General features: G+C 59.6%; 1 non-coding gene across 1 annotated transcript; it reads left to right on the top strand.

The window, feature by feature from the left end:
• Positions 1-4,836: 4,836 nt before the first annotated feature.
• Positions 4,837-6,651, top strand: LOC142794507 (small subunit ribosomal RNA). Its single transcript, XR_012892401.1, has one exon. It is a non-coding gene; the product is annotated as a small subunit ribosomal RNA (ribosomal RNA).
• The last annotated feature ends 1,247 nt before the right edge of the window (positions 6,652-7,898 follow it).

Genomic DNA, 7,898 nt, shown 5'->3' with positions numbered 1-7,898 from the left:
ACTAAATCGCATTATTCCAAGTGGAGAAATTCCCATAAACTTGCAAACCTCTACACGAAAATCGGTGCGCGTGATAAAGTTGAAAATTATCGTCCGATATCAAATGTGCCTTCTATAACACAAATTCTAGGAAAAAAAAAAAAAAACACTTGTTCGCCGTTCTCTGCGCCGTGACTGGCAGCACTCCGGCGAAGCGAAACGGGGTCGATTCGAGCACGATATCGGCGTCTTTCGACGTGCTCGCCGGCGACCGTCGCACGAGTACGTCGCACGAGCGCGTCTGCCGGGGCGCCGTTTGCGAAGCCGACGCAAAAGTGGGAACCGCCGCTCGGATGATCGCCGCTTTCGGCAGAGTGAGTGTTGGCACTCCGGGGAAGCGAAACAGCGTGAATGCGCCCACGAAATCGGCGTATTTTGAAGTGCCCGCCGGCGACCGTCGCACGAGTACGGTAAACCGCGTCAGCCGGGGCGTAGTTCGGGACGCCGACGAAAAAGTGGGAAGCGCAACTCGGATCTTCGCCGTTTTTGCAGGAGTGAGTGGCGGCCCTCCTGCGAGACCAAGAAGCATCGATTCGTGCACGAATTCGGCGCCTTTCGACGTGATCGCCGGCGACCGTCGCTCGAGTAGGGCAAACCGCGTCTGCCGGGGCGGGCTTCGGGACGCCGATGCGAAAGTGGGAAACGCTGCTCGGATGTTCGCCGTTTTTGGCCGAGTGAGTGCTGGCACTCGGGCGAAGCCAAACGGGGCCGATTACGGCACGATATCGGCGTCTTTCGACGTGCCCGGCGGCGACCGTCGCACGAGTACGGTAAACCGCGTCAGCCCGGGCGGAGTTCGGGACGCCGATGCGAAAGTGGAGAACGCCGCTCGGATCTTCGCCGTTTTTGGAGGAGTGAGTGGCGGCACTCCGGAGAAGCCAAGGAGCGCCAATTAGCGCACGATATCGGCGTCTTTCGACGCGCTCGCCGGCGACCGTCGAACGAGTAGGGCAAACCGCGTCTGCCGGGGCGGGGTTTACGACGCCGACGCAAAAGTGGGAACCGCCGCTCGGATGTTGGCCGTTTTTGGCAGAGTGAGTGCTGGCACACCGGCGACGCGAAAGAGCGCGAAAGCGCCCACGAAAGTGGCGTATTTGGACGTGCTTGACGGCGACCGCTGCAGGAGTACGAAAAACCACGTCAGCCGGGGCGAGCGACCCACGGCGGTCTGGGTGCTTATCGCTGCTATTATAGGGGCACCCCGGCAGACGCAGAAAAAAAAAATTTTTTTTCGACCTTCTTTTTTGCTGGTCGAGCTCGGGTAACCCAGGTCGCAATGGGAGCCGCGCACGAAAGCGGCGTCGCGAGACGCGTTCGCGGTCGCTAGTCGCACGAGCTCGGCAACCGCGTCAGCCGGCGCGGAGTTCGGGATGCCGACGGCTAAGTGGGTACCGCTGCTCGGATGTTCGCCGTTTTTGGCCGAGTGAGTGCTGGCACTCCGGCGAAGCGAAACGGGGCCGATTCGGGCACGATATCGGCGTATTTCGACGTGCTCGCCGGCGACCGTCGCACGAGTACGGCAAAGCGCGTCTGCCGGGGCGAGGTTTGCGATGCCGACGAAAAAGTGGGAAGCGCCGCTCGGATCTTCGCCGTTTTTGCAGGAGTGAGTGGCGGCCCTCCTGCGAGACCAAGAAGCATCGACTCGCGCACGATATCGGTGTCTTTCGACGTGCCCGCCGGCCACCGCCGCACGAGTACGGCAAACCGCGTATGCCGGGGCGGGGTTGGCGACGCCGACGCAAAAGTGGGAACCGCCACTAGGATGTTCGCCGTTTTTGGCAGAGTGAGTGCTGGCACACCGGCGACGCGAAAGAGCGCGAAAGCGCCCACGAAAGTGGCGTATTTGGACGTGCTTGACGGCGACCGCTGCAGGAGTACGAAAAACCACGTCAGCCGGGGCGAGCGACCCACGGCGGTCTGGGTGCTTATCGCTGCTATTATAGGGGCACCCCGGCAGACGCAGAAAAAAAAAATTTTTTTTCGACCTTCTTTTTTGCTGGTCGAGCTCGGGTAACCCAGGTCGCAATGGGAGCCGCGCACGAAAGCGGCGTCGCGAGACGCGTTCGCGGTCGCTAGTCGCACGAGCTCGGCAACCGCGTCAGCCGGCGCGGAGTTCGGGATGCCGACGGCTAAGTGGGTACCGCTGCTCGGATGTTCGCCGTTTTTGGCCGAGTGAGTGCTGGCACTCCGGCGAAGCGAAACGGGGCCGATTCGGGCACGATATCGGCGTATTTCGACGTGCTCGCCGGCGACCGTCGCACGAGTACGGCAAAGCGCGTCTGCCGGGGCGAGGTTTGCGATGCCGACGAAAAAGTGGGAAGCGCCGCTCGGATCTTCGCCGTTTTTGCAGGAGTGAGTGGCGGCCCTCCTGCGAGACCAAGAAGCATCGACTCGCGCACGATATCGGTGTCTTTCGACGTGCCCGCCGGCCACCGCCGCACGAGTACGGCAAACCGCGTATGCCGGGGCGGGGTTGGCGACGCCGACGCAAAAGTGGGAACCGCCACTAGGATGTTCGCCGTTTTTGGCAGAGTGAGTGCTGGCACTCCGGCGAAGCGAAAGAGCGCGAATGCGCCCACGAAAGTGGCGTGTTTGGACGTGCTTGACGACGACCACCGCAGGAAAACGAAAAACCACGTCAGCCGGGGCGAGCGACCCATGGCGGTCTGGGTGCTTATCGCTGCTATTATAGGGGCACCCCGGCAGACGCAAAAAAAAAAAAATTTTTTTTCGACATTCTTTCTTGCTCGTCGACCTCGGGTGACCCAGGTCGCAGTGGGAGCCGCGCACGAAAGCGGCGTCGCGAGACGGCTTCGCGGTCGCTAGTCGCACGAGCTCGGCAACCGCGTCTGCCGGGGCGGAGTTCGGGACGCCGACGGCTAAGTGGGAACCGCCGCTCGGATGTTCGCCGTTTGTGGCCGAGTGAGTGCTGGCACTCCGGCGAAGCCAAACGGGGCCGATTCCGGCACGATATCGGCGTCTTTCTACGTGCTCGCCGGCGACCGTCGCACGAGTACGGCAAAGTGCGTCTGCCGGGGCGGGGTTTGCGACGCGTACGCAATAGTGAGAACCGTCGCTCGGATGTTCGTCGTCTTTCGCCGAGCCAGTGCTGGCACTCCGGCGAAGCCGAACGGAGCCGATTCGGGCACGATATCGGCGTCTTTCCACGTGCTCGCCGGCGACCGTCGCACGAGTACGGTAAACCGCGTCAGCCGGGGCGGAGTTCGGGACGCCGATGCGAAAGTGGGAAGCGCCGCTCGGATCTTCGCCGTTTTTGGAGGAGTCAGTGGCGGCACTCCGGTGAAGCCAAGGTGCGCCAATTCGCGCACGATATCGGCGTCTTTCGACGTGCCCGCCGGCCACCGTCGCACGAGTACGGCAAACCTCGTCTGCCGGGGCGGGGTTTGCGACGCCGACGCAAAAGTGGGAACCGCCGCTCGGATGTTCGCCGTTTTTGGCAGAGTGAGTGCTGGCACTCCGGCGAAGCGAAAGAGCGTGAATGCGCCCACGAAAGTAGCGTATTTGGACGTGCTTGACGGCGACCGCCGCAGGAGTACGAAAAACCACGTCAGCCGGGGCGAGCGACCCACGGCGGTCTGGGTGCTTATCGCTGCTATTATAGGGGCACCCCGGCAGACGCAGAAAGAAAAAAAAAAAAAAAATGGGGACATGGCGTGCGTCACCGTGCGGCTTCGCAGCGTTGCCGAAGTCGCCGAGCCCTTCGACTGAGCCGAACGGCGGACAGGGAACGTTGGTCGGCCGTTCTAACCTGTCGGTGCCACGCCGAGACGTCGTTAAGGAAAACCGCGTCGTGGGCCTCTACGACGCCGTCGAGTCGTTGTACGTTTGGTGTCCAGCGTGTCGGCGGCGAGTAGCGGACACGTCGTTCACGACTTCGGTCTTTCGCAGTCGACGCGAACTTGCGGAGAGTCGTGGTGCCTCACGTTTTCGGCAGAAACCGCGGCGGAATTTTCCCGTGCGTGCGCGCACGACCTCGGTGCTGTGCCGTCAGCGTAGTGTTGCACAAACTCGTGGCCTACCCAAGGTGCGGTACGTTTGCGGCCGTATCCTCGGTGGGAATTTCGTGAGTAGGGTCGCAAATTCTACGACCTCGGCGGGTTTGAGAGCGACGTAGACTTGTGGCACGCTCAACGTGCCACACGTTTCGGGGCACACCCGCGGTGAAATTTTCTCGAGTACGCTCGTATTAGTGCCCAAGGAGGTCTGGGTACTTATCGCTGCTATTATGTGGGGGTTCTCGTGAGCGGCGTACGCGAAAGCGACCGGGTGTCTGATATGCGGCGGGCTTCGGCCTCGTCAAGCGTGTCCTCGGGTCTGCTCCAGGGGAATCCACGGCAGTCGTCTGCAGCCTCATCCGCTTGATGCGTTAGGGGCTGGTTGTCGGACGGTGCCGTTTTACCACGATATCGAGGTGTGTTCCGTGTCGTCCTCGGGCGATTCAGATGCGAAAGCGCCGAAGACGCGGGCGTGACCCGTCGTCTGGCGGCTTTGCAGTCTCGGCTCCGTTGCTAGTTCCGGCCGGTCCACCGACAGTGCAGCGGGCTTGGGCAACCCGCACGGCGCGACCGAGTCGATGCAACGAAAAAGAGCGAGCATGAACGTGCTTCTTGCCGCACGGCTCCCACTCGTCTTTCGGGAAGGTTGTGCCGTAGCGAGCTCGAACGCCGTCATCTCGGAGTGCAAAATAAGCGTGTTGGGGCGCCTGAAGGTGGCCTCCGCCGCACACAGACTGCGTCCGGCCCGCCGAAGGCGAGGACGGACGCGCAGTCGAACGATTACCTGGTTGATCCTGCCAGTAATCATATGCTTGTCTCAAAGATTAAGCCATGCATGTCTAAGTACATGCCGAAATAAGGCGAAACCGCGAATGGCTCATTAAATCAGTTATGGTTCCTTAGATCGTTTCTTCCTACTTGGATAACTGTGGCAATTCTAGAGCTAATACATGCAGTGAGCCTGGAGCCCTTTGGGTAACGGGTGCTTTTATTAGACCAAGATCGATCGGGTTTCGGCCCGTATTGTGTGGTGACTCTGGATAACTTTGTGCTGATCGCATGGCCACGAGCCGGCGACGTTTCTTTCAAGTGTCTGCCTTATCAACTTTCGATGGTAGGTTACTTGCTTACCATGGTTGTTACGGGTAACGGAGAATCAGGGTTCGATTCCGGAGAGGGAGCCTGAGAAACGGCTACCACATCCAAGGAAGGCAGCAGGCGCGCAAATTACCCACTCCCGGCACGGGGAGGTAGTGACGAAAAATAACAATACGGGACTCTTTTGAGGCCCCGTAATTGAAATGAGTACACTCTAAATCCTTTAACGAGGATCAATTGGAGGGCAAGTCTGGTGCCAGCAGCCGCGGTAATTCCAGCTCCAATAGCGTATACTAAAGCTGCTGCGGTTAAAAAGCTCGTAGTTGGATCTCAGTTCCAGACGAGTAGTGCATCTACCCGATGCGACGGCTCGGACTGAACATCATGCCGGTTCTTTCTTGGTGCACTTCATTGTGTGCCTCGAGATGGCCGGTGCTTTTACTTTGAAAAAATTAGAGTGCTCAACGCAGGCGAGTCGCCTGAATAAACTTGCATGGAATAATAGAACAAGACCTCGTTTCTGTTCTGTTGGTTTTTGGAATACGAGGTAATGATTAAGAGGGACGGACGGGGGCATTCGTATTGCGGCGCTAGAGGTGAAATTCTTGGACCGTCGCAAGACGAACTACTGCGAAAGCATTTGCCAAGAATGTTTTCATTGATCAAGAACGAAAGTCAGAGGTTCGAAGGCGATCAGATACCGCCCTAGTTCTGACCATAAACGATGCCAACCAGCGATCCGCCTGAGTTACTCAAATGACTCGGCGGGCAGCTTCCGGGAAACCAAAGTATTTGGGTTCCGGGGGAAGTATGGTTGCAAAGCTGAAACTTAAAGGAATTGACGGAAGGGCACCACCAGGAGTGGAGCCTGCGGCTTAATTTGACTCAACACGGGAAAACTTACCCGGCCCGGACACTGGGAGGATTGACAGATTGAGAGCTCTTTCTTGATTCGGTGGATGGTGGTGCATGGCCGTTCTTAGTTGGTGGAGCGATTTGTCTGGTTAATTCCGATAACGAACGAGACTCTAGCCTATTAAATAGGTGCGGGGTTCCCAGCACCTTACAACCTTCTTAGAGGGACAAGCGGCTCCTAGCCGCACGAAACAGAGCAATAACAGGTCTGTGATGCCCTTAGATGTCCGGGGCCGCACGCGCGCTACACTGAAGGAAGCAGCGTGTCTTTATCCCTGTCTGAAAAGACTGGGTAACCCGTGGAACTTCTTTCGTGATTGGGATAGGGGCTTGCAATTGTTCCCCTTGAACGAGGAATTCCCAGTAAGCGCGAGTCATAAGCTCGCGTTGATTACGTCCCTGCCCTTTGTACACACCGCCCGTCGCTACTACCGATTGAATGATTTAGTGAGGTCTTCGGACCGATGTCCGGCGCGGCCTTTCGGTTGCGCCGGTCTGTTGGAAAGATGACCAAACTTGATCATTTAGAGGAAGTAAAAGTCGTAACAAGGTTTCCGTAGGTGAACCTGCGGAAGGATCATTAACGGATTGTGAAGGGTGAGCGCCTCAGCTGCGTCTGCGCCCGACACTTTCTGCCGCTGACCCCGTTTGGACGCGGGGTCGGCTTTTCCCCACGGGGCTGCCTGAATGTGGAGCGGCACCCCGTGACAAATTGTTGCGCCCAGCGGACGCCAACACCGCGACCTTGGACGGTCGGCCAGGTGGCGGACGCGGGTACAAACGGCGCAACGCACTCATAGGTCGGCTTTCGACCCGCCACTGCACCGTGGCTCGAAGCGCTCGAAATGCGCGACCCGACCGCTGCGGGACCGCCTAGTACTGTAAACAGGAGCGGCGGAGCGCGAACGGCGAGTCGTGGTTACGTCGGTAGAAGGCGAGGCTGCGCGTTCCCGAAACGCCAGCCGAGTGCCCTCCCGACCGTTCGAGCGTGCAAGAACGAGACCCGACAATCGCGCGGCGACTGCCAAGTACGAGAGGAACGGCACAAGCGTCGGCGGTCGGTCAAGGAACTGGCGATGTGACGGGTCCGCTGTGCACCAGTGCATACCGTCCCGCCGTCCGCGGCAAGCGCCTCCGCGTCCTCGGGTGACGGAGGCTGCCGGTCGGTTCTTGCAGGCGAGGGATCTCGCTGGCACCGGTTCGCGTTGACGCGCGGCCGGTCATGGCACGGCGATGCGACGGCCGAGGTGCGCAGTACTCGATGGAGGAACCGCACGCTCCGATGACCGTCCCGCCCTCCGCGGCGTATGCGTACCGACCGTAATGGTTGCAGCAGCGCCGGCCGGCTTTTGAATTCGCCACACGAAACACGGTGCGAGATCGCGGTTAGGGGAGCGTCGACGTTGCCAGGCGTTTTGCTTGCTGCCGAGGGAAAGGCGGCACGGCCACGTCGCGCTCGTCGCGATTAGCGGGTCTGCGCGCTTTGGGAAGGTGCCGCAACGACTTGCCGAAAGAGGAAGCACGGAAGAACGAGGGACTTGGACGTCCCGACAATTGAACGCACTTGCGGCCAGGCCCTTGCTGGCTTCGTTCTTCCGCCTCGAGTAGGCTCGTACGCGGCTCCGGCGCCGAAAGTGGTCCTTGGCACCGACTTCGGTGGACGTGGGAAGTGCCGCGCAAGTACGGCGCGCCTGGCTCCACCTGTTGGCTAAAGTAGGCAGCCGGATCGGCATTTTGGTGTGCGGTGGCAAACCGTGGATGCGAAAAAAGCTTGTGCGATTTCGTGGAACAAAAAGCGGGGGTCCCCCTTTTTATGCGGAGGAGACCGAC

Source organism: Rhipicephalus microplus, unplaced genomic scaffold (genome assembly GCF_043290135.1).
Source record: "Rhipicephalus microplus isolate Deutch F79 unplaced genomic scaffold, USDA_Rmic scaffold_445, whole genome shotgun sequence".
Classification (NCBI taxonomy): domain Eukaryota; kingdom Metazoa; phylum Arthropoda; class Arachnida; order Ixodida; family Ixodidae; genus Rhipicephalus; species Rhipicephalus microplus.
Note: the sequence above shows the minus strand (reverse complement) of the source record. Positions and strands in the feature narration are given on the sequence as shown.